The sequence below is a fragment of the Python bivittatus genome, unplaced genomic scaffold, assembly GCF_059951505.1.
Source record: "Python bivittatus isolate LINGU-HERP-01145 unplaced genomic scaffold, Pbiv_v1 ctg000020_np1212, whole genome shotgun sequence".
NCBI classification, from domain to species: domain Eukaryota; kingdom Metazoa; phylum Chordata; class Lepidosauria; order Squamata; family Pythonidae; genus Python; species Python bivittatus.
In genome coordinates this window covers 15,870,403-15,897,406 of record NW_028277030.1, presented here as the reverse complement: position 1 = coordinate 15,897,406, position 27,004 = coordinate 15,870,403, and the positions used below count along the sequence as shown (strand labels likewise).

Below are 27,004 nucleotides of genomic sequence, written 5' to 3'. Positions count from 1 at the left end.
TGTTGTCCTGCTCTCTCTGACAATTAGACAGGCAATAGACCTCACTCTGAAGGGATCCTCAGAGCCAAGCATCGCATGATTCGAGTGCCCCATGGACTCCCTCAAAGCAATGCTTCCAGAGGGTCCAATGAGTCAATACTCTGCTCTGGAGGACTGTTGCATTGGGGGCAATGAAGCCTTGCTTCAGAAGGCAGCTTGAATGATCAGCTCCTCAAAGGGCTGCTTCACTTTGCCTAAATATAGGGGAATATGGGCCAAGGGTAGGTTATCCTTTTGACCAGTAGGCATAGTTGCAGTTTGAACAGTGTGTCCTGGATATGCTCACAAAATAGTTGCCCTAGAGCTTGCAAATGGTGTGATCGCTGCATTCCACCTCTTCTAGCTCTCAGCAAGCTCTTGGCTACCCCAAGACCTTTTAACTTTTTCCTGGCAGATCTCAATTTCTCCAGATTTCCAACTGTGCAGCTGGATTTTGCTACTACTAATGGCTATTACTGATTTCACTGAAATCATAAACACACATACGCTAAATAGAAAATATTGCTAGGGTCAAAATAGAGGTGATGAAGAACCGCCTCTGCATATAGCCCGTTATAAAGTGCTGGAAAGTGAAATGCAGTCACCCAGCATTATTTTGTTTCCTGAGAATACCCATAGTTCTGCATGTGGCTTAGCTCAGGGACTTTCTTTAAAAAGGTGATGATTGAGGGTAGAGGTTTGCTTTGCAGCATGCCAGTTCTCCTTTTTATTTTTAACTAAATACAGTAGATCCTTTAAAAAGGCAGGTGGGACAAGAAACTGGGGGGCAACAAAGATCCATTGGTCAAATTGGTCAAAAGTCAGAATCCTAAACACTCTTCTCTGGGGCACACTCTCAGTGGACCAGGTAAGATTGCGTTGAATCCACCCATTCAGGAGGATATGGAGAAGCCATCTTTACAGAAGAAAAACCTCTATTTGAAGGGTTTTGAAAGTGTAAGCCTAGTTTAAGAGGAGAGTCTTTTAGTTAAAGGCTATCCTTTCAAGTCAGTTTTAGAGAGATAAAATAAAAAATGAATAATAAATGAGAACTGGGTCTTCAAACAGTTGGGATCTGGATGACAGACTAGAAGATCCAGCTGTATTTCTCACTTGCAGTAATCATTTCCAAAGGTGATTTTTTTTCTTCTGCAAAATTCAGCCTTGGATATTTCGGATGTAAATGATGTTAGGTTGCTGTATGGAAAAAAGACCCTGCTAAAACTTAATGAGCTGTTGCCAGCTCTTCCCTGGCCTAGATGGACCAGAGATCTCATGTACCACAAACCACATTCAATACCCTGAAAGCTGAAAAATCTAAAAATGTGCAAAGGAAGAATTGAGGAACAAGATAGTGAAGGGAAACACTAGAGGGCCAGATCTAAGCAGCTTTCTGCAAAAAAGAAGAAAAAGCTGTAGCAAAAAAGAAAGGGAGAAAAAATAAAGTAAAGCAGGAAAGGACATATTAACAAGCAGATAAAATAAGTCTGCATCTCAAAATTTGAAATGCAAGATGAGGTTGAGTGGATACTTGAATGGGTGAAAAAAAAAAGCACGGAGAAGTAAGGTATTGCCATCAATGGTCTGTATTATCTTGTCTAGTATCTCTTACTGATGGGATCCAGATGGGCTAAAAAAGCATGCTGGCTGGGGAATTCTGAGAATTGAAGTCCACACATTTTAAAGTTGCCAAGTTTGAAGAACCCTGAACCCCAATGAGGGAGACAGGGAACCAAGGCAGTTAAGCAAAGAATTATATCGTACACAGGGAGTTAGCAAATCAGAGATCAGGTCCTGCAAACAGGTCTAGCTGTGGGAAGATGAAGAATTTGCCTCCTGCCTCTTTGATGGTACAGGTATCTATTTTATGGATCCCTGTCTTCTGTACCTGAGTGTAATTACTTATCCTGATTACTGAAATTCCTTGACATAATGGCATAACAGATCTTCATTTCTCAGACTAACCAAAACTGAAGATAGCACCATATAGTGGACAGCAAGGACAGTCTGAACTGTTCATAGTTAAGATTTTACTGGCAAGATCTGATGGCCAGAGTCATATCTATCACACAAGAGAAACTGAGGTTTGGAGGCAGGTTTCTATATGCACTTCCATTTTACAATAGTTGTCTATTGAGCTTCTGATTTGAAGGGGATGGTACTCAGTAACTGCTACAAACCTCCAGATGCCTGAGAATGAACGCTGAACTGGGCCCTGCATTTCCTAGTGTCCTTCAGCAAGAGTAATGATCAGACTGCTAAACCTTTACTCACTTGGTTGTGCCTAAGCAGCAACGTCTGGAGGTTGGATTGCTATCAACAGTTCTGTGTGCAGTTTTGGTTAAATATTTTGTGTGCGTCTATGTGTATATAGATGAAATCGGTATCGCTAAAGTGTGGCTTTCACAATTTTATAAATCAAACTAAATAAATAGCAACTTCACTTTGAAAAGAATAAGAACTCTAATACTGTTACATAAGCATGAATGTTTTATGGGCTATCGCCAGTGAGAAATTACGGCATTCCATTGCTTTGGCTGTTCGCTTGGGAATGGTCCCTGAATTTTCATTAAAACAGATGAAGCCTTATATTTTAACTAAACATATTCATGGCAAATTATTTAACAGCAGTTGGATTTCTCCCACCCACCCCCAGATGTAATTTATAGCACAGATTGCATCTCCTCTGTCTGCATCTTGGTGCTCTTTAATTTTTGAGCACTTCTTTTGTCCTTGCTGTGCTTGAAAATGAGCAGATGTCAGGACTGGTTTCCACCTTGTAAATGAACTGAAATGGATTTTACATTTCCGTAAGCCTCCTGTGGCAAAATAAAAGTTCTTTGTGTAAATCTCAGCATAACCTCATGTTGTCAGACAGGGTACATATATTCTGACAGCATCCATGGATTTTACTGGCTTCATCATGATGATAAAATATACACACAAACAACCGATATTACTAGGGCTCAGACAACTGCGAGGCAAGATTGTTTATCTTTAAAAGAAAAGAATGATAAAAATACAAAGACTTTGGAAAACAATCCTGTTTTGTCCATCACCCAACCCATTCTGCTTGCACTATTTTCTTGATCTAAATTACTCTTTAAGGATAATAGTTGCTCTGCTAGTGTATTTGCACTTTGCCGATATCCCCACCATCATTTTGAAGGGCTAATAACAATTAGATCAATTAAGTGGAACAACGCACCTCTGCTTTAAAATTCCAAGAGGAAAAACATGTACCAAAGTCCAATTACAGGTTTCTCATTTTTGTTTGGGCCTTATTTCATATACATTTCAGGCAGACCCCTATTTCATGAAGGGTTTCAGTGGCGATACTCTACTAATTATGCAAAGAGAACAGACTGAAGGAAGCAGGATTGGAATTCTCTGGCAATGGCCTCAGAAGTCCCTCTCTGACAACACTTAAGATGCATTGATGCATATTGAACTTTTGGAAGCATCAAGGTAGGCGCTATTATTCACTTATTAAACTAGAAGCCGTCTAAGGAAAGGGTCATCACACGATCACCCGGCTGTCTGGACTCGTCTCGGTCGGCATCTTCTTTTTGCCTTTCCGTGGGAGCAAGAGCCTTCTCTTAACTATCACTGTATACCCGCCCAACTAACTACCTTTCTGCCTCTTTGTTCTCTTTATCCTTTTGGAGCGTTATCTTCAGGCAGTCGTAACGGTAGGCCAATACCACCACTTCAAATGAATGTTTTTAGCACATTTCCAGCTACCCTTTTTCCTTTGAATAACCAAAGGAAATATCCTTGGATTTCTAAATTGGCTGTGCTTGCTCGACATGTTAAGTCAGAGCCAACCCAAAGCCAAATGGGAGTTTACTGGAGGAACCCCAATCTTTTTGGAGCAGTGGGCGCATTTGGCATTTTGATAGCATCTTGCAGGCACTTTTGCGAAACGGTTGCCATAGTGAGCATGGCCGAAAACAAAATTGCCAATTACCAGAAGGCAAATTGGTGAGATTGCTCCTCAATGCTTTTTCTAGTCTCCCAGGGTTTCAGGTTACTCTTTTTTTTTTTTTGGTACAGATGGACCCAAAGCTCTAAAGGTAATACATAAACATTGATTTATTAGGAATGTTTCAGGGAATACATAGGACACAGGAACATTCTTGGATGTTTGGATAATTGGAGACCGGTCTTTTGTTTTGCAGCACACTAGTTTTTTAAAAATTAAAGAACTAAAGTAATTTAAAATTAGTAATAATAAAACAAATTCAGAGAGGGCATGAGCCTGACAGACAGCAAGAGAGGTGACTGTGGGCAGTGCCACTCTGGGAATCTAAATCGTATTATATTGTGTAAGCCCTGACACGATGGATAAACAGTGATTTATATATTAACATGTTACACGAGTGCAGCCGACTGTGGTTTATTCACAATGTTTATTCAACAAACTTCACAAGTCATTCAAAATAAAATTCACAACTTCTTCACATGATTTATTCAGTAAACCATGATTAAGTAATGATGGGTGTGAACACAGCAATTTCACCAACCAATGTTTAAAACTGCTTAGCTTCACCTGTCGCCTAAAGTAATAAACACAACATAGGCCGTGTTCACAAAACACACTAAATCATAATTTATAAGCCATCATGGCCGGGTTCTCATAGCTCGCTAACCATATGGCTCTTTTCGTAATCAGTGATTTAGCGTATCTTCACAGCATCATCCGGTCCTCAGTGCAGTGATATAAAGCCTGTCCCCATTATTGTTATTTTGGAACAACCGTAGTTGGATGACTCTGGGTGATCTATAAATCACTAATGGCGAAGTGACCATAACGTACTGTGGAAACCCGGCCTTTTTATTGCAAAGTCTTTTTAGGGCTTCTGTATTATTAATTAAAAGCTTGGGTCCTTCCCATGTCGTCATTCTCGGCTCCAATTTCAGTCTCCTCTTTTGAAGAAGCAGCGGGTATAGTACAGCTACCCACCAGAGGAACATTATGACACGTGAAGGGCTACTTCACTGAAATGCCGCAGCTTAGAATTTGCATCAGATGCTGCAACGCAAGTACGCTGTTGGGGTTTTTGTGTGATGACATCATCCTAATGTGGTACGGACACCACCAGGATGGAGCTAAAGTGGGGCAAAAAAGTATTTAGTCAGCCACCAATTGTGCAAGTTCTCCCACTTAAAAAGATGAGAGAGGCCTGTAATTTTCATCACTTTTTTTTTTTTTTGTCTGCGCTCAGTCATTGCTGACCCTGCAGTGACTGCTTGGACGAGTCCTTGCAGTTTTCAAGGCAATTGTTTTTCGGAAGTGGTTTGCCAGAGCCTCCTTCCTAGGGCAGAGCCCAGCTGGCGAGCGCAGGAGGCTTCCGTTTTTTCGCACTTACCGGCAACTGCTCCCAACTCCTTTTTGCAAGGCGCCGCCAGCATTTTTCCTCCCACCAGAGTGAGAGTCCCCATTTATCTACTCATGTGAGTTTTCGACCTGTTGGGTTGACAGGAACTGGGGAGGAAACAGGAGCTCACCCTGTTTAACGCGAAGGCTGGACTCGAAGCACTGAGGCGTCGACCATTTCTGGCCGGCAACTTTCGCGTCATTAAGCCGCTGCGCCACCGCGTCCCCCTAATTTTCATCATAGGTATACCTCAACTATGAGAGACAAAATGAGAAAAAAAAATCCAGAAAATCACATTGTCTGATTTTTAAAGAATTTATTTGCAAATTCTTTGCAATGATTTGCAAATAAATTCTTTAAAAATCAGACAATGTGATTGTCTGGATTTTTCCCCCATTTTGTCTCTCATAGTTGAGGTATACCTATGATGAAAATTACAGGCCTCTCTCATCTTTCTAAGTGGGAGAACTTGCACAATTGGTGGCTGACTAAATACTTTTTTGCCCCACTGTATCCAACCTCTTATATTCTTCCCTGTCCCTTTTCTACAGGTAATTCTGTGGAGCCTTCCTTTTAATTCGCCGTCCCATTAACGGCAAAAGCAACATTTGGGCAGCAGCAAGGTAGAACTCCTAAGCACAGAGGTGCAGAAGCGCGGCCTGTCGAGGCCGGAGGCATTCACACCAGAGCAGACGTGGGCCAAATTGCGTTATGTGGCTTACAGCTGTTCTCTACGGAGCAAATCAGCTTTCGGAAGGAAGCAGAAATGCACTTTAGGTGGGGATAAATCTCAGTGCGTCCCCTCTGCGCCGACCTGCCAGCCTGCCCCCTTAAGAGGACCGAGTTTCGTAGGGGCCACGTTGCAGTTCCGGAGGCTTCGGAAAAACGGGGCAGACGACACCACCGAGCGAAAGAAGCCGCGGGGCGGACGCGAGCTTCCGAAAGGGAGTGCGGCTCTTCGTCAACGCCTCCCTTCTCCAGCAGGTGGCGGGAGCAGACCAACGGGAGGGCCGAGCGCGCTTCGCTCGAGATGGCTTTGGGGTACCTCGCCCACCAGAAAGATGGCGGGCCGCTCCGGCTCAACGGCCCGCCGTCGATGAAGGCGAGGCGGGGACGAGCTCAGGGCCCCAAGCGCGCCATCCCTGACCCCGGGCGGCGCCCGCCGCGGGTCGGTTTCAGCCGCGGCTTCAGCGACGGCCGCGCGAACTCCCGCTGGCGGCGCGAGGGCTGCCTCGCCTCCGCCTCCGCCTCCGCCTCCGCCGCGGAAGCCCCGCGCGGCCCCGTTGAGCAGGTTAGTCGCACCTCCCGGATTGGAACGCCGGAAAGGCGGTCCGGAGCGTCGTCCCAGCAGGTCCCCGCAGCCCGCAAGCGGGGAGGGAAGGTGCGCCACCGCCTCTCTCTTTGTCCGCGAGCGGGCAGGGGCTGCGCGGCGCCTAGGGACGGGTCTTGCGTTCAGAGCTGCCGAGCGACCTTTTCCCCGTCTGGAACTCCGCGCGGTGCTATTGCAACCCGCCTTGTTGCTGGCCGGGGCGACCCCTTGGGGTTGCACGTAAAAGCGAGGCAGCTTTCCCCGACCTGGTGCTCTTCAATGAGTTTCCAGGACTGGACTGGACTGCAACGCCGTTATCCTCGGGAACTATAGCACGACATATCTGGAGGATATGGTTGGGAGAAAGCTCCCTTGGATACCTTAACATCAGCACCATATGGAAAACTGTTTTTGTTTCACGAATCCTGGATCCCTTTCAGTTTCATTAGACCACTGCCTTTCCCCAGGTGCAGGGTTAGGAGGTAAAAGTTTAATTTAGCTAACACTACAACTTGGGTAATCTTTAGAAATCATCGTGTTTATGCCCCTCCGTTTTTCTGAGAAGTCAACCTTCATGGCTTACATGAAGTTGTCCATTAATTGTACCCCCACAACCACCCTGTGAGGTAGCCTGGACCAAGGGAGGGCGAACGTCCACAGGAAGCCCTATTGAACGGTGCCTGGAGCCTCAGCCTCTCCAGTTCAGTACCATCACTGCTGTACTACATCCTTCCCCAACATAGTGCCCTTGGGGGCTATAGTCCAACACATTAATGCATCCCCCCGGTTGCTTGGACTGACACGATTTGTTAGTCTAGGCATATTTGGAGGACTCTAGGAGAGTGATGCCTCTTTCTGATCATTCTCTGCCAATCCAAAAAATGGAATAAATGCTCTAGATACATCAGCTTTCTCCTACAGGAAGCAAAGGGGAAACGTGTACTTCTCCTAGGAACAGATCAAGGGAACCTGCCCCATTAATTAGCTATCAACTATTCCTGCAAATTGTCTGATCCAGTTAATGCATTCAGTCAGATTAAGGTTTTGCTGAACTGCATTACGGTAGTTGGCCTACAAATAGGAAGGTTGTATTTTTTAATGTTCTTTTATTTAAATAAAAACAGTTTCCTTGCAAGTAAAAAGATAAAGGGCTGAGGAAGAATGTCTGATTTAGTATTTTCTGTGCCATGCTCCTCTTTCTACATGCATGAAAGTTTCTGAAGGAGCAGTGTTCACTCCATGTGAAGTGGCACAGTCTCTGGAAAGAATTGCCACTTAAATCTACTGCATGTATAAATTAGACTACAATTAGATCTATTCTTGTTTCATTGGCTGAATCAGTGTAGTTTCCTCCTTCCCAGTTTGGCTGCTTTCATACATAAAAGTAACATTTCACAAAATTCTACATTATGGCTTAGAAGAATTTAAAATGCACTACTTTTTCAAGCCTGTCCACAATGATTTATAGGGATTTGAATTATGTATATCTCATCTTCATATTTGTTTTTTATATGCTGGTTGTCAAAGAAGCATCCTTTCAGCTTTACAAACAATTCACAATAGAGAACAGAGGCTGGAACATAATAATCTCTGGAAAACCTTTCAATACCAGGTCTCATAGTATAGTCCTCTTAAATGGATTTTCAGAAGAAAACATTGGATTAAATGTGACTTAAGTAAATATAGATGGTATTGCAGCCTTTGAACTAAAGGAGACTTTTTATCACTTGACAATGTTAATCTACCACCATCTATCTGGCCATTGATTATAGGAGTTTTAAATACTGAAAATTTGATCATGTATAAGTCCTTAGTGTGAATGTGGAAGATCTGACATTAACACTGAACTTGATGAGAAGGGTAATTTGTACAACCCAATGGGATGTTTTCAATTATATTTCTGTTTAATAGGATGGAAAAAAAGAACATTTTAATGAAATCCAGTGTTGCTGCCTCCAACCTCCTGAGAACATTGCATTCTCTCTATCAGTTTGGACACTTTTGTGATGTTACAATATACACAGACCAGCTGGGTATCCAGAAGGAATTTTACGTTCACAAAGCTGTTTTAGCAGCTTCTAGCAATTACTTTAAAAGCCTTTTCCTCAATAATGAAATGATGAATGTCAAAAACTGCAGGATTATCCTCCAGGATATTCAAGCTGAAGAATTTGTGTCATTCCTCAGATTTGTTTACACAGCAGAGTTAGAAATTGAAGTGGACAGACTGTACCGGATCAAGGAGGTTGCCAAAAGGCTTGAATGCCAGGATCTGCTTGACATTTTTGAAGAAATGAAGGCTGTAGGTGGAGATTTGGAACCGAGTGTTCATTTGAAAAAAAATGAAGATGTTAGATTGCCCTGGAAGCGAGCAGAACAAGGAGGAGGGAAAGAACAGTGTGAATTATCCCATGTTTTGGCTGCTGCACCAATGAAGAAGCATTTGGGGGAGAGAATGAACCACTCAAAACTAACCACCAGTTCTGATGATATCAAAAATAAACCTATAAACCCTAATGAAGATAGGATTGTGAGTGGTAAGTCCAAAGATGAGTCAGCAATGACATCTGACCATACCAGTGAGACTGATGGTCCTTCGCTAAATGAGGACGACTTAAAGGAAGCCCACACGGCTTTAAGCAGGACACTGCAGGACCAACAGAAGGATGAAAGTAGTTTGACTCTCTGTAACGCCAAACTCAGAAAATCAACCCGCAGTATGCCAAGAGTCTCGCCAAGATCGTACGCATGCGACAAATGTAATAATTTGTTCCCCTTTGCTGAGCAGTACCACTCTCATATTGATCTGGAGCAGAGCACAAGCCTGGGAATTAAGTGTAGCTGCAACATTTGTGGCCAACTCTTTCCCAGTTGCCACAATCTAAGGCGACACAGGCTCACTGTCCACAACAGAGAGCGGGGCTTCCCTTGTTTGCTGTGTGACAAAAAGTTCCAGCGTCAGAAGGATATCAGTGCTCATGTCCGCAGGGTGCATGAAAAGGAGCGGCGTCCGCAGCCGTGCCCCTACTGTGACAAAGTCATCAGCTCCAAGTGTGGCCTGACAGTTCACATTCGAACCCACACGGGGAGAAGCCTTATAAGTGTGAACTCTGTCCGGCCAGTTTTGCTCAGAGGTCAGCCTTTACTACTCATGTAAGGTAATCCCTTTTTTTAACTACATAAAAAGCAGACAACAGAACCAAACAGAAGTTGGCTGGTGAGCGTTTTAGCTTTTGATTTTGTGGCAGAGTTTTCACATTATGCTCAGCCATAATGGGACTGGTTTGGTTTTGGTTTACTGTGTGGACTGAATCCAGCCATTGTGGTTTCTACATCCTGCTTTACGGCAGAGGTGAGCAGCCCACGTACCAGCTGTGGTTCCTGGACACTCCGTTTGTAACCTTCAGTGCAGCCTGAGTGGGTGGGGCTAAAGATTTTGGAATGCCTTATTTTGGAGGCTTGGGACAACGTTATTAGGCAAAATCAGGCTGATGGTTCTCATTTGGGAAGATACTATGTGCAAATGGCTTTTTAAAGTCTTTGTAAGGCTCAAAGCACCATCTTTCTATCTGTAAATTATTTTTTCTCCAACAGAAAAATACATGAATCCAGGAATGATGGAAAATGCGTGCCAGCTTATTGGACAATAGTTCCACCAGCAGAAAAAGTAGAAGTGGTAGATAGTGGAATCAACAGGAGTAACAAAATACATCACAAGGGGCCAAATAGTGGCCAGCAAAGGGAAATTCTGGGCAAAGCTACTCAGGAGCCTGAGGGAGAATCCAGTAGATCTCTTCCAGGGGAAGCACAGCCTGACAACAAAGGCAAGAAGCTGGAACTAGGTGATGAAACTAATACTGAAAAAGGGAAAACCAGTGGACAAGGAACTGTGGATGTGGAAGGAAATGGAGAAAGACGTTGTGAAGCAGGAGGATATAGCAACAATGAGGCCTTTTCTTCAGGTGATAATCACAACAAGGACTCAAATAATCACGATAGAGAAGACCCTGAACAGGATGTAAATTGCAAAGTTAACAAAAACAAGGTCATCCCCAAATCTGCTTACATCATAACTTGTACCAAATGCACTGAGAAGTTTCCGTCACGGAGGAAATACGTCAACCACTGCAAAGAAGTCCATCATTCCTTGCCTGGGAAAGTATATCAGTGTGATGTTTGCAGCAAATCTTTTGCAAGTTACAACAGCTGGAAAGAGCACCGAGCCTGCGTTCACACAGAAGACAGGAAGTTTGCCTGCACCCTGTGCAATGCCACCTTTAAAAGAAAGAGGGATGTGAGGACTCACTGTGTGCGGAAGCATGAAGGCCGAGTGAAGCGTCCCCTCTGCTCTGTCTGTGGAAAAATACTGAGTTCCAGGACAGCCCTGGTCTTTCATATGAGGACCCACACAGGAGAGAAGCCGTATCAGTGTGGCGTTTGTGCCTCAAGATTTGCTCAGCCATCACAGCTCAAGATTCATACCAGGTCAGCTTCTACTATCTCTTCCCTCTGCTCCCTACCATCTCATATCTTCTGCTGTTTGGGCTAGCTGTTGTGCTGGCTTGTGCTGGTTGTGCCTATTTAAAATTAAATTGTAAAATGAAAATCCATAGCACGTGGGTGCCTTCCTGGGGAGATGTAGCTGTCAACCTTCAGCAGTGTTTGGATGGTGGCATAATTACAGTCCAGATGTGATGGAATGGAATTATGAAGGCCAGACTCAGGGAGAGAAGCATCCTCTTTCGTCTCCGGAAGGGAGGGGAAGAGATAAGAGGATGAGGCTGGCACCTCCCTGAGGAATTCACTCTGTTTTCGCTTGCTACTGTGGGAACAGAGTTTCAGTTTGGGAAGATTCTTGATAGAGGTTGTAGCTAATACACATTGCTGAACTGAATCTGCATGGTCTCCTGGAGTTCCTTGGGCTAGGCCTGATACCATTACTATTACTGGTTATTTAAGTCTTATAGAGCACCTAAAAGGTTTTAAGTGCTGTATGGATATTGAAAGATAGGACAGCCCCTCCCCACAAACTTACAATCTACTTTATAGCAAACAAAAGGAACCAAAAAATGGAAAAGGAAGAGCCAAGCCAACACTGGATCAGCTGCTCTATCTCTGTCCAGTGTATAGGGCAAATTGGTCTCCTTCCCTTGATGACCTTTTGGGAGCAGACAGTGTAAACTCCCAATAGGTTTGAACAGGTGGCATACAGGTAGTCCTCAAGTTATGACCATTTGTTCAGCGACTGTTCAAAGTTACGACAGTTCTCAACAAAGGGACTTGCAACCAGTCCTTGAAGTTCCAGCCAGTTGCAGTGTCCCACGATCATGTGATCACCATTTCCGAGCTTCCCTGCTGACTTTCCCCAAGCCCAGTAAGTGGGAAGCCAGCAAGGGAGCTGTGGTAAGTCTCCCCACCCCCGGCCTTTCTTTGCTTGCACGCACTGTGCCCTCCTTCCCCCCTGTGCTCACACACATCCCATGCCTTTTCCCTGGCTTCCCTGCACTTCCACACACATATGCACGCACCCCAGGCCCTCTTTCCACGGCCTCCCTGCAATCGCACACACACACACCCTATACCCACTTTTCACAGCCTCCCAGCAATCGCACATATGAACATACCATGTGCCCTCTTTCCACAGTCTTTCTGCGATCACATGCACCCTGCGCCGACTTTTCCCAGCCTCCCTGCGATTGCATGCAGCTCACGCCTACATTCCCCGGGCTTTCTAAGCTCGGGCTGCACCAAGCACCCCCTCCCCCAGCTTGTGCATGGCCTGCGTTGAGCCGCCCAAGGCCTTCCCCACCTCCATGTTCCAGCTTGTCTTCACCTCTGCAAGTGACAAGTCTTCTCAGGGTCAGAAACCAAGATAGAAATATGTTTTCAAAATAGCCTTGGGATCGGAAATAAGTTTATTTTTTTCACATTCATTTTCTTCCCAGAGACTCCTCCTTATTTCTGTGAGCAGTGTGGAAAGACATTTACTCAGCAAGGAGCCCTAAGACGTCACCAGCGTTTTCACACTGGAGAGAAGCCCTACAAATGTAGGGCTTGTGAGAGAACTTTCACAGATATGTCTACCCTGAGGAGGCACGTATTGGTACGTTCGCTGGTTTGTGCTACAAATTTTGTCTGCAGGAATAGGTAGTTTTATGTCCTGAGGTCATTAAAAGAGTTCCCTCACTGAGTTGTTCCTGTTGTTTTTAAAGCAGTGCGTGGCATTGCAATCATCTTTCATTCCCCTGTCGCTCCGTGCAGTGTGGCCCAGCTGCTGGGGTAGGGAGACAAAAGCAAAGGCACCTCTGCACAGGCAGAGAAAACTGACAATGCCCCAGTGATTTCTGCCCTGTTTTCTTATAGTACAACTCTGTTATGCACAAGATTCTATTCTTGTTTCATTGGCTGAATCAGTGTAGTTTCCTCCTTCCCAGTTTGGCTGCTTTCATACATAAAAGTAACATTTCACAAAAGTTTACATTATGGCTTAGAAGAATTTAAAATGCACTACTTTTTCAAGCCTGTTCACAATGATTTATAGGGATTTGAATTATGTATATCTCATCTTCATGTTTCTGTTTTTTGTATAGCCCAGTTAAGTGGGAAGCCAGCAAGGGAGGTGTGGTAAGTCTCCCCACCCCTGCTTTTCTTCCCTTGCACCCACTGCGCCCTCCTTCCCCCCTGTGCTCGCACACATCCCATGCCCTTTTTCCCTGGCTTCCCTGCACTTCCGCACACGTACACATGTACCCTATGTCCTCTTTCCATGGCCTCCCTGCAATCGCACGCATGCACCCTGGGCCCTTTCCACAGCCTCTCTGCAATTGCACACACACACCCTACACCCACTTTTCACAGCCTCCCAGCAATCGCACATATGAACATTCCCTGTGCCCTCTTTCCACAGTCTTTCTGTGATCACATGCACCCTGCGCCAACTTTTCCCGGCCTCCCTACGATTGCATGCAGCCCGCGCCTTCATTCCCCCGGCTTTCTAAGCTCATGGTGCACCAAGCACCCCCTCCCCCAGCTTGTCCATGGCCTGAGCCGAGCCTCCCAAGGCCTTCCCCACCCCTCTGCGGCACCCCCGTGCTCCTTACCTGGGAGTCCCTCTGCTTCCAGCTTAACAACTTGCATGTCACAGCACTGCCTGGATTGCCGTTGCTAAGCAATGCAGTCATGTGATATCACACTTTACAACCGCATCACTTAGTAACTGGAATCCCAGTCCCAATTGCAGTCGTAACTCGAGGACTACCTGTAAGGGTTAAGGTGTTGGACTGGCCCTGAGGAGACCCAGGTTCTAGTCTACCCTCTGCCACAGAAGCTCATTGACTCACTTTAGGCCAATGACTCAGCTTGAATTACCTCACAAGATTCTTGATGTGGGGAATTACATTGCACTACGTATCCTTCCCTGAGTTCCTGAATGAAAGGTGGGATATAAATCTAACAAATAAATGAATGCATTTTGTTCTAAAATATATATACATATTTATTATATAAATTAAATATCTAATCCTGTTTATTTTTTAAAAGCAGAGCCTTAGGATACATTATTTGCATATAGACTTATGCTCAGCCCTTATTAAATTGAATCTGAACCAGGACAGGATAGGAATTCTTTCCCTCTATGCTTCAATAGAAACCTCGGTCCTTGAATTGGCAATCTTTTTCTCTGCTATTTGTCATGAGCTCTTAAACTTTTTCTCCTGTTTTTTAAAGGCTTCCATATTGGTTGTAATGTAGAAAATGACAGAATTCTTATTTTATCATTCGAGGATGTCATCTCCAGTGTTGCATTTACTTTTGTTTTGCACTAGTCAAGAGAGCTATGGGATGAAGAGGTCTGTGCCCTGGGGGCCCCCATACAGCATGCCTCCTTCTACCTCTCAAAGCTGCTTGAGAGAGGTGGATTTGGCTGCTGCAAAGTTACTGCCTAATTGTAATTTTTAATACGACGGAATTCTAAATTATCCAATATGTTGAGAACGATGATATAAACTCTATGGATTTAATTAAAATTCAGTTACATTTCATTTTAATAAAATAGAATTTTGTTTTAATTTACTATAAATTAAAATGGAATAAAATCAACTTTTTTTGTGTGCTTGCTCTACCTAATTTTAGAACGAGGCTCCCAACTCACCACTGAAAGCCCTTGGCCCGTAAAACATTGTAGATCTCTGAAAAAGACGAAATTATTTAGTCCAAATCATTAAGTGGAGGCAGCATCCTTGTAATGAGTTGGTTTCCTGCACACTCTTGGTTTGTAGCGGAAGGTCTTGATGAACTTTTTGCAAATGGGAAAATTGGCAGCAAAATTTGATTTTGAATAGGTTTGACAGCGTTTTCATGTTCCTCTGAATGCAGGTCTCACACTTCAGTCCCACTGAAATCAGTGGTACTACAACTAACTGAAATTAATTACAACTAAGTGAAGTTCTATTGATTTCAGTGCAATCTAAGGGCAACTAATTTCCTCTGGAATTAAGCCTCCCATCTTGGTACATCAGTGATCCCAGCTCTGATGATTGTTAGGCTATTCAATGTAGGAGAGAAAACTTTGTGGGAAGGGTAATACTGTTGTCTCACTGCAGCTAAATACAGAATGTAGGATTTCATTCCCTGTACTCTGAATGCTTTCTTTTAAAAATCAGCAAGCCAACAGATAATAATTGGTCCTGATTTCATTTTTTAAAAGTTAATGACCATACCGATAGAGGGTTTTTTAAATATGTTTTTATGTTTGGCAAGTCAGGGGAGACCTTGAATACTAAAGTATTTGTTTCTTCTTTTGTTGTAGGTCCATGATCGGAATGCTCATTGGAGAAGCTTCTTAATAGATCTTACGATCAAAAAGGATCATAACTGGTCCAAAATAGAGACTTTGTCTACTATTTGATGAATAGAAGAGAATTCTACTACAGCTTGGTCTGATTGCCAAGAAAAATGCTACACATCAGAAAGCACAATTGTTAAAAAAAGTGGAACAGATAGCATGGAATAATGACATGAAAGAATCTGAACCTACTCTTATGCTTTTATAACTATCAACAATTCAAGTTCAACATGGGGATAAGCATCTGATATACTTCCAGTTTTTTCCCTGCATGGGAATATTCTCCATCTGCCTGCAGGATCTACAAAGAGGCATGGCCAATGATCAGCCTAGATTTTGATATGGAATGGTTTCTAACTAGGCTGTTTCTGTTAGCTTAAATGCTGATGTTTTTAACAGGTTTTGAGGACTTGGGAGATGAAATAAACGAGTTCTGTCAGGTTCCCTGGGACCAAACCATTATGATCGAATGGCCATCTTCAAGTCAGAGAGTGTTCATCCTTGTTTTAAAGGAGAGATAGAGCCAAAGCTGAAAAGGGTAATAGTTAACGGATGTGATTAAACATGAAAGATTTAGACTGTGTAAAAATAGAGAGTTCTAGACCCATCAGTTCCTGGCAAATAGAAGGGGTAGAAATGGAAGCAATAACAGACTTCATTTATTTGGGCTCCAAGATCACCGCAGATGGAGACTGCAGCCGTGAAATTAAAAGACGCTTGCTCCTTGGGAGGAAAGCTATAGCAAACCTAGATAGCATATTAAAAAGCAGAGACATCACCTTGCCGACAAAGATCCACATAGTCAAAGCTATGGTTTTCCCAGTAGTAATGTACGGCTGTGAGAGCTGGACCATAAAGAAGGCTGAGTGCCGAAGAATTGATGCCTTTCAACTGTGGTGCTGGAGAAGACTCTTAAGAGTCCCCTGGACTGCTAGGAGGTCAAACCAGTCAAAGGAAATCAACCCTGACTGCTCATTGGAAGGATTGATAATGAAGCTCAAGCTCAGATACTTTGGTCACCTAATGCAAAGAGAGGACTCCTTGGAAAAGACCCTGATGCTGGGAAAGATTGAACCCAAAAGCAGAAGGGGACGGCAGAGGAGGAGATGGTTAGAGAGCATCACTGAAGCAATGAGCATGAAACTGAGCATACTCAGGGAGGCAGTGAAGGACAGGAAGGCCTGGCGCGATATGGTTCATGGGGTCATGAAGAGTCGGACATAACTTAACGACTGAACAACAAAAATAGAGAGTATGCCTCCCCCTTGCCAAGAAGGATCTGTGGAATTCATGTAAAACATGCATAGGGGTATGGGGGTATTGTACAACCTCTCCAGAATATATTGTTATTTGGATGCTGTAGAAACGCAATAAATAACAATAAGCAAAATTCTTTTTAGAAGAAGCATCTTGTAAAAAAGGGGCAGTGTCTTGTTCTCTGTTTAGATTTCAATGTTTCTTCAATAAAAATGCTAAACGCTAAAGTTTTACTGCTCATTTGAAGACGTTCTTGTTTCAGAATATAATAATGACAAATCCACCAACGTTATGTTTTTTTTGCTAACTTTTATCTGTATCTGATAATAAAACTGCAAACCTGTATCCAATAGTGGAAAACATACATAGGTCAAGGTTAAATTGTTGAATTCAAGTTCTCTGAACTTGCTTCTCTTCCAGCTGATGTTTTATTACCAATCTAGGTAACAGCATCAGTTCGTGGGAAAGTGAGGCTTGCTGGCTGTTTCTATATGATAGCTTGTCCTATCAGTCTTGATTCTAATCTAATTCTTTTGATTCTAATCTAAAATTCAACGAAATAAACGTACTACAGGAAGAGAAGTAGAAAGAAGTAATGTGACCCATTCTGTTGCAGAAGCATAAGATTTTGTAAGAATGCAATCCTAAGTGATGTGTGTAAACAATTTTGTGCTTTTGGGGAGATCTGTAGAACAACATATCCACCTACTACCTAGCATTGAAGTTGCCTGAGAGAAGGAGATTGGGGAAGGCAGTGTGTGGAAGAATTTGAAAGAAATTGAACTTCCAATTATAAGTAAGAGATCTTTGTATGTTGGAAGATCTAAATAAAAAAAAACTTTAAAATCTTTTTTTAAAAAAAGATACAACGCCGGAGAGAAAGAGAACAAGGTCATGTAAGCCCTTGACTAAGGCATTTTTGTTGGATTTGGAGACAAGAAGCCAATAGAGAGATTTAAGAAGCAACAGCATCTGATTAAAGCAAGAAACGTTACTGCAGTACTTACAAAGTGCTGCATAAAGAAGAAAAGGACAATGAGAGAACACAAAATAGCTTGCTGTAGTTCAAAGCATAAGTTGTGTAGGATTGTAAGAACACTAAAGACCACTCAATCCGAAAGAAGGAACCATTTTTTTTTCAAAAAAGTGGGATTTTCTGGGATACTCATGCAACTGGAGCACCTTTAGTTGGCAGAGTTGTAACAAACAATAAAAATGGGATAATTTATTCTAATTCAGAGAAGGCTACTGTACATTAGTATAACAGACGCCCTACATTTAAAGTGCTTTATGTTACTATGCAGATAAACTCAGAGCTGGGATTCCGTCATTTCAGTTTCTTTCTGATCTCTATTTTTTGAGATATTGCCTTTGTTTGGGGCTGCTGTGCTCTCTACAAATGCAGGCACTTGTGAAAAGAGGCACTAAATGTGGTGCTTCCCATGAAACTGTTCCACATACTGTGCATCGTAAACAAACGATGGGAGTTGGCTATGTCGTTAGAAGGCTTAGCCGTACCCCTGTCTGGGCTTGTTGGTTTGATGATTCTACATCTGACTTGGGTGATTTGCGTGCTAGTTATTTGCATTCACATAACGAGGACAGGTGGAACGCTTAAACGGGCATTTAAGGATTGCTGCATCTCGTTTGAAAAGCTATTCTCACTTTTACGAGATTTACTGCTTTTAGACTGTTTACAAACACACCAGCAGAAGAAGTTTGCTTCTTCGTGACTTAGTGGAGATACACACACGCCAAGCCCAGGTTAACAAAACACACTTCCCACAACATGCGACGAATGCCTTACGTTGTCTGGTTTACCCAGTGACGTTGCAGGGCCTAACGATCCCTTCCCATTTTAGCCTAGCCTACCCCACGGAGTGAATCCAACGATTATTTTAACACAGGGTTTACCATTAGTATGCTGGGTGAAGACAGTCTCAGCGGGGCATGGGCAAGCCAGACGCTGTCGCCCTATTTCTGGAAGACTGTTCCCGTTACTACTTTCAAAATGGCTAGTCTGAGACGGTTTATGCGTGCAGCAAAAGCAGACGACAACCTTCTTCTTCGGACGCGCTCCTTATGCTCGCGCGCACAGACAGCGCGAGAAGCAGCGCTCGAGACAGAGATTCGGTAACCCGGACCTCCGCTAAGCACGAAGACGCCGCCCTTCTAGTCCTCGACGTCTCTATGGTGAAAGGCCTTTCTCCGCTTCGGGGGGACAATAGAGCGGCCATAGGAGCACGGCGGAAGTCCCAGCGAAATCCGACCCCTCCCCCGCCTTCTCCTGGCAACGAACGCCCTAGATATGCTGTGGCGTCATTGGGAGGAAGGGGCGGAGGGCGGCCGTTACCGGATGTGGAAGCGTGACGGGGGGCCATCCTGCCCTGAGGCTGCCCAGCTGCGGGGTTGCCCGGTGAGTGGGACGAGGGGAGTCGACGCGGGGGGCAGGGCTGGTCCGCGGCGCTTCGAGGGCGGGCCGGAGGGGGCTGGAGAAGAGGGCCTGCCCTTACGAAGGGGGGAGACGGAGCGAGACAAAGTGATAGCGCTGTAATTATCCTCCTCCGGTGGGGCGGGGGGGGGGGGTTCCGCCGGAATGCTGTTAGAAAGAGATCGCGGTGCGGATCTGGGGACGAATAGGAGTCCCCGTCATTTCCAAAGAACACCGTGTGGCTGTGAGCTGGCAGTGTGTTCGCAGCCAGCTCAGGAAGGGGGGGAGTGATTTATGCAGTGACATCAGTGCCTTGGACAAAAAGCAGGTCGCCAAACGGTCCCCTTCCCCAGCCTTTAAAATAACCTTGGTATCTCCCCAGTGTCTTTGTGACAACTCCGGTTACCCTTCGCAGTTGGCCGTGCTGCCTGGGACAAAATAGGACTTGTAGCTCCATACCTATGGGGGGCATCGAGTTAGAGAAGGCCAAATTGAAAGGAAAGACGTTAAGGAAAATAAGGAAATATGGATCTCAGTTGTTGGACTGAGTTTGCATGACATGATAAGCCAATTGGCTATCAGTTAGGCAGGTTATCCAGTCAGACCATGGATCAAACTTTGTTCAAGGCACTAATTTGTTGTAGGTTTACTTACCTCAGCAGTAGGTCTGTGTTGTCTCAATCTGGGAGGGATGGTTCAGTGTGATTAACTCTTCCTCCCAGCTTCCAGATGAAGAGATCTGAGATGTGAGTGTTAAGCAGTTCAAGGGTGAGAGTCAAGATGGAAGGCACTGTGGGCTGTGCAGCAGTGAACTGAAAATTGTAAGGAAGGTGTATATGGAAAGCTGCAAAATGGTCTGTTATTCAGACTTGAGGAACAGGAGTTTCAGTGGGGCTGAGAAGAAGGGAAGGGATGGCAAAGAACTTTCAGATTTGCTGAGCTTTGCTTCAAAGAGTCCATGAGCCCTCCCCTCCCCAGCCCCAGACTCTTGTTCCATTAAATTGCTGAACTAAGCAGCTTTGCCTCTCATTGCAGGTATCTAGTTAACTCATCACTTTGTTGGCTACATATTTTTTCATCCTCTTTCATATGTATATGTGAAAGAAAAAAACCCAGATTCTTTGGTATGCCATCCAACTCAGGAGTGATTTTTTAAATCTCTTTTTCTGTTCTGAGCTTACAGTGGCAGAAGAGTAAAAGAGTAAGAGACAGTACTGTAAAACCAAGCCCAAAGAGGGCTGTAAGAGACAGTACTGTAAGTAAGAGACAGTACTGTAAAACCCCAAGAGGGCTGCCAGCTCTTTCCATTCTTGGTCAGGTGAAATGCTGTGGGTATGAGTATAAGAGCCTTTCCCAGGAAGGCTCACCTCCTTGGTGTCTCCCTTTTGTCTTTCAGCATCAGGCGAAAAACATGTATTTCCCCATAAAAAGCAATGATAACCATGCTGGTTCAATGACACACTCCTTTTTGGGGGTTGGGTAAAGCTATCATCCAACTATGATTTTTTAAAATATTCCAAGAACTTTAAGTTATTTTTACCTTAAATTTGAATTGTTTTCACACGACATTGCATCTTTTTTTATTCCCGTTTTGAGCACATTTTTTTTAAATCCCAGAAGCTGTCTTAAAAGCTTTACAATAGTTTGCAACATAGAAAATAATAAATTAACTTCTCCTCTCTTGTTCTTTATATAGGTAGTCCTCATTTAGTGACTGCCTCGTTTAGTGACCATTCACAGTTTCGACGATGATGAAAAAGGAACTTTGCTACCAAGCTTCGGATTTACGACCTTCAGAGGTCTGTAAAGCAAAGGAAAGCTGAAGTAAGATCATAAGCACAGTCACAGTTTTACTTAGCAACTGCTTCGCTTAACAACTGAGTTGCTGGTCCCAATTCTGGTTGCTAAACAAGAGCTACCTGCATACGCCAAACAACTTAGGGAGATGCAGTTGCAAATCACTGGCAGTCTATCTTATCAAAGTCTGTGAGCTCCTGCTGCAAAGGAAATTGCTATACCATTCATTGATTGGAAGAGCCGTACAGTCGTGTGAAAAAGAAAGCACACCCTCTTTGAGTTCTATAGTTTTATGTATCAAGACATAATAAAAATCATCTGGTCCTTAGCAGTTCTCAAAAGTAGGTAAATACAACCTCAGATGAATAACAATACATGACACATTATACCATGTCATCATTTATTTTACAAAAAGAAAGCCAAAATGGAGAAGCCATGCGTGAAGAACTGAGTACACCCTTACTGCTTCCTTAGGTATGAGGCTAAGTAGCAGCCAGGTGCTGCTAATCAAATGCTCTTGATCAATTGATCTTCAGCAAGTGTGACTACCTCTATAAAAGGAAAAGTTTTAGGAGTTTGCTGGTCTTGAGCATTGAGGTGCGTGTTAACACAATGCCAAAGAGTAAAGACATCAGCAATGATCTTAGAGAAGCAATTGTTGCTGCCCATCAATCTGGGAAGGGTTATAAGGCCATTTCCAAACAATTTAAAGTCCATCATTCTACAGTGAGGAAGATTGTTCACAAGTGGAAAACATTCAAGACAGTTGCCAATCTTCCCAGGAGTGGACGTCCCAGCAAATTCACCCCAAGGTCAGACCGTGCAATGCTGAGAGAAATTGCAAAAAATCCAAGAGTTACATCTCAGACTCTACAGGCCTCAGTTAGCATGTTAAATGTTAAGGTTCATGACAGTACAATTAGAAAAAGACTGAACAAGTATGGTTTGTTTGGAAGGGTTGCCAGGAGAAAGCCTCTTCTCTCTAAAAAGAACATGGCAGCACGACTTAGGTTTGCGAAGTTGCATCTGAACAAATCACAAGACCTCCTGAACACTCCTTTGGAAAGACGAGATCAAAGTGGAGATGTTTGACCATAATGCATAGCACCACATTTGGCGAAAACCAAACACAGCATATTCAACCATTCAGGAGGATATGGAGAAACCATCTTTACAGAAAAAAACCCTCTATCTGAAGGGTTTTGAAAGTGTAAGCCAAGTTTAAGAGAAGAGTCTTTTAGTTAAAGGCTATCCTTTCAAGTCAGTTTTAGAGAGAGAAAATAAAAAATGAATAATAAATGAGAACTGAGTCTTTAAACAATTGGGATCTGGATGACAGACTAGAAGATCCAGCTGTATTTCTCACTTACAGTAATCATTTCCAAAGGTGATTTTTTTTCTTCTGCAAAATTCAGCCTTGGATATTTCGGATGTAAATGATGTTAGGTTGCTGTATGGAAAAAAGACCCTGCTAAAACTTAATGAGCTGTTGCCAGCTCTTCCCTGGCCTAGATGGACCAGAGATCTCATGTACCACAAACCACATTCAATACCCTGAAAGCTGAAAAATCTAAAAATGTGCAAAGGAAGAATTGAGGAACAAGATAGTGAAGGGAAACATTAGAGAGCCAGATCTAAGCAGCTTTCTGCAAAAAAGAAGAAAAAGCTGTAGCAAAAAAGAAAGGGAGAAAAAATAAAGTAAAGCAGGAAAGGACATATTAACAAGCAGATAAAATAAGTCTGCATCTCAAAATTTGAAATGCAAGATGAGGTTGAGTGGATACTTGAATGGGTGAAAAAAAAAAGCACGGAGAAGTAAGGTATTGCCATCAATGGTCTGTATTATCTTGTCTAGTATCTCTTACTGATGGGATCCAGATGGGCTAAAAAAGCATGCTGGCTGGGGAATTCTGAGAATTGAAGTCCACACATTTTAAAGTTGCCAAGTTTGAAGAACCCTGAACCCCAATGAGGGAGACAGGGAACCAAGGCAGTTAAGCAAAGAATTATATCGTACACAGGGAGTTAGCAAATCAGAGATCAGGTCCTGCAAACAGGTCTAGCTGTGGGAAGATGAAGAATTTGCCTCCTGCCTCTTTGATGGTACAGGTATCTGTTTTATGGATCTCTGTCTTCTGTACCTGAGTGTAATTACTTATCCTGATTACTGAAATTCTTTGACATAATAGCATAAGAGATCTTCATTTCTCAGATTAACCAAAACTGAAGATTGTACCACATAGTGGACAGCAAGGACAGTAAAGGTTTTTATTTTATACATTTATATGAATTAATTCCCCCCTCTGCTCTCACATTTCCTGAAATATCCCCATTAAATTGCAGTAGGTTTGTGAACCTGCACGGCATAAAAATGAATTCCTGAGTCTGAACTATTCATAGTTAAGATTTTAGTGGCAAAATCTGATGGCCACAGTCATATCTATCACACAAGAGAAACTGAGGTTTGGAGGCAGGTTTCTATATGCACTTCCATTTTACAATAGTTGTCTATTGAACTTCTGATTCGAAGGGGATGGTACTCAGTAACTGCTACAAACCTCCAGATGTCTGAGAATTAATGCTGAACTGGGCCCTGCGTTTCCTAGTGTCCTTCAGCAAGAGTAATGATCAGACTGCTAAACCTTTACTCACTTGGCTGTGCCTAAGCAGTAACGCCTGCTATCAACAGTTCCATTTGCAGTTTTGGTTAAACATTTTGTGTGCATCTATGTGTATATAGTTTAAATCTGTATCGCTAAAGTGTGGCTTTCGCAATTTTATAAATCTAAATAAATAGCAACTTCAGTTTGAAAAGAATAAGAACTCAATACTGTTACATAAGCATGAATGTTTTATGGGCTATTGCCGGTGAGGAATTACAGCATTACATTGCTTTGGCTGTTCGCTTGGGAATGGTCCCTGAATTTTCATTAAAACAGTGCTGGTTCATAAAGACTTTACACCTTCTTCGAAGGCAATTTTGGTTGTCATCTATGAGGAAAGACATAGCTGAGTACATGGCCAGCTGCCCAATGTGCGCTATGGCAAAAAGGCAGGGAGGTAAACAGATGGGTCTTTTATAACCAGTAGGGAGCCCTGTGAGACCTTGGAAACATTGCTATGGACTTTATTGTTGAATTACCCGAGCGTAAGAAGAAAGCAGTAATCTGGATAGTTACTGACTTATTCTCGAAACAAGCACATTTTGTGATATGTACCTCTATTCCTTCGGGGGGAAGTTGGCTAAAATGTTTATACAGCATGTTTACAGACCGCATGGGACCCCCAACCGGATCATTTGCGATCGTAGAGTTTAGTTCACTTTGAAGTTCTGGAAAACATTCCTGAAGTTAATTGGGTCAAGTCAAGCCCTGAGTTTGAGTCATCAGACGGTGCCTCTGAATGCCTGAACTTTGTGTTAGAACAATACTTAAGGTGCTTTGTAAATTATCAGCAAGACAATTTGGCAGAACTCCTGCCTTTTGCCGAAGTGGCTTATAACAATGCTGTACATCAAAGCACTGGGTTTGCCGTGTTCAAAGTAGCTACAGGGCAGGACTTTGTGCCAATCCCAGAGTTTCCCCAACAATCCACTCAAGTGACCTCAGCGGATGAGTGGATTAAACAGATGACAGATATGTGGCCAATAATTAAGAATTACAAAAAATACAGTGGTACTTCGATTCACAAACTTAATTCGTTCCGCGACTCTGGTCGCGAACCGAATTGGTCGTGAACCGAATCATATTTTCCCATAAGGTTCAATGTAAATACGGTTAATCCGTTCTGACCCCTACGAATTTGGTCGCGACCCGATTTTTGATCGCGTCCCGAATCAAATTTCCCCATAAGGTTCAATGTAATTACGATTAATCCATTCTGAACCATATGTTTTTTTTTTTTAAACCGCAAAAATATGACACTAAGTACAGTATGAAGAGAGAGAAAGCTAACCTTGCTCTGGCGTGGAGGACAGGAAGGCGGGTGGGGAGGCGGTTATTGCTTGGAGGGAGAGTCCCCCTCCCTACAGGAAGCCGCGACCACATGTCACGGGAGGGAAAATGGCCGCGGATCCTATTGGTAAACCGATCTGGCGTTCGCGGAGGCAAAATTTTGCGAACGGAGCTGTTCGTGAACCGAATTGTTCATGAACCGAGGTACCACTGTACGCTGATCACAAGCGATCACCTGAAAAAGAATGGAAAGTGGGAGACAAGGTATACTTATTGACCAAGTACCTCAAAACACTGGAGCCATCGAAAAAATTAGGACCCAAATTTGTGGGGCCTTTTATAATAGAAAAGGTCATTAACCCCATCACAGTTCAACTGCAGTTACCAAAAAATCTTAAAAGAATTCATCCTGTATTTCATTGTAGCCTTCTAAAACCTTGCAAAGAATCACTGGAGTGGCATGCTACACAGCCACCCCCCGGCCCTGTAATGATTGAAGGCGAATAGCATTTTGAAGTGAAGTGAAGGAGATTTTAAATGCCAGAAACCACAGAGGGGAAATGGAAACATTTTCCCAAATCTCAATGCGAGTGGGTTGCAAAGAAACATGTGAGAGCACCGTAGCTGATCAAGGACTTTTACAAAAAATACCCAAACAAACCAAAGTAATGATTTCATTTAATGTTGAAAAAATTGTATATATGTTTTGCCTCTCTCTAATTTTTTTTTTTACAGGTCTTCATCCACAAAGACTGAAACTGGTTGTTTTTCCAGTGGGGTGGAATGTTAGAATCCTAGCAATCAATCAACCATCCTGCTAGTTTGCTTGCTTCATTTCTGCCATTACAGAGAAAAGGGGGGGGGGTTGGAAGGTGAATCATTAGGTGCAGATGGACTGTTATCTAGTTCTCAGGAATGCCCAAGGCTGTACCAGTGTGAGACCAGGAGAGAACCTTTGACATGTGCAAGAGAGACTTGGAGACAGAAGCTGAGGGGGGGAGGAGATGAAACGGACAGGGGGTAAAATCAAGTTTTGGCGCGTGCGGGACTTAGGTCTAGCAGTGCTTGAGAGCTGTATGCTACTTCTAAATAAATGAACTTTTTTTTGAACCTGCATCAGTTTCAAGGAGAGTTGCTTTCGTTGGGAGCTGAGCAGCGCAGTTTCTTACAAACAGATGAAGCCTTATATTTTAACTAAACATATTCATGGCAAATTATTTAACAGCAGTTGGATTTCTCCCACCACCACCCCCCCCCGATGTAATTTATAGCACAGATTGCATCTCCTCTGCCTGCATCTTGGTGCTCTTTAATTTTTGAGCACTTCTTTTGTCCTTGCTGTGCTTGAAAATGAGCAGATGTCAGGACTGGTTTCCACCTTGTAAATGAACTGAAATGGATTTTACATTTCCGTAAGCCTCCTGTGGCAAAATAAAAGTTCTTTGTGTAAATCTCAGCATAACCTCATGTTGTCAGACAGGGTACATATATTCTGACAGCATCCATGGATTTTACTGGCTTCATCATGATGATAAAATATACACACAAACAACCGATATTACTAGGGCTCAGACAACTGCGAGGCAAGATTGTTTATCTTTAAAAGAAAAGAATGATAAAAATACAAAGACTTTGGAAAACAATCCTGTTTTGTCCATCACCCAACCCATTCTGCTTGCACTATTTTCTTGATCTAAATTACTCTTTAAGGATAATAGTTGCTCTGCTAGTGTATTTGCACTTTGCCGATATCCCCACCATCATTTTGAAGGGCTAATAACAATTAGATCAATTAAGTGGAACAACGCACCTCTGCTTTAAAATTCCAAGAGGAAAAACATGTACCAAAGTCCAATTACAGGTTTCTCATTTTTGTTTGGGCCTTATTTCATATACATTTCAGGCAGACCCCTATTTCATGAAGGGTTTCAGTGGCGATACTCTACTAATTATGCAAAGAGAACAGACTGAAGGAAGCAGGATTGGAATTCTCTGGCAATGGCCTCAGAAGTCCCT

At 43.2% G+C, this 27,004-nt stretch overlaps 1 long non-coding RNA gene and 1 pseudogene across 2 annotated transcripts; both read left to right on the top strand.

The window, feature by feature from the left end:
• The first annotated feature begins 5,828 nt into the window (after positions 1-5,828).
• LOC103050292 (GDNF-inducible zinc finger protein 1-like) lies at positions 5,829-14,918 on the top strand (annotated as a pseudogene). Its single transcript, XR_015795116.1, has 5 exons — positions 5,829-6,690; positions 8,620-9,866; positions 10,303-11,193; positions 12,654-12,811; positions 13,299-14,918. The product of XR_015795116.1 is annotated as a GDNF-inducible zinc finger protein 1-like (transcript).
• A 4,015-nt stretch (positions 14,919-18,933) lies between these two features.
• On the top strand, positions 18,934-26,102 carry LOC112543243 (uncharacterized). The gene is made up of 2 exons (XR_015795119.1): positions 18,934-19,223; positions 20,935-26,102. It is a non-coding gene; the product is annotated as an uncharacterized LOC112543243 (long non-coding RNA).
• Positions 26,103-27,004: the final 902 nt, after the last annotated feature.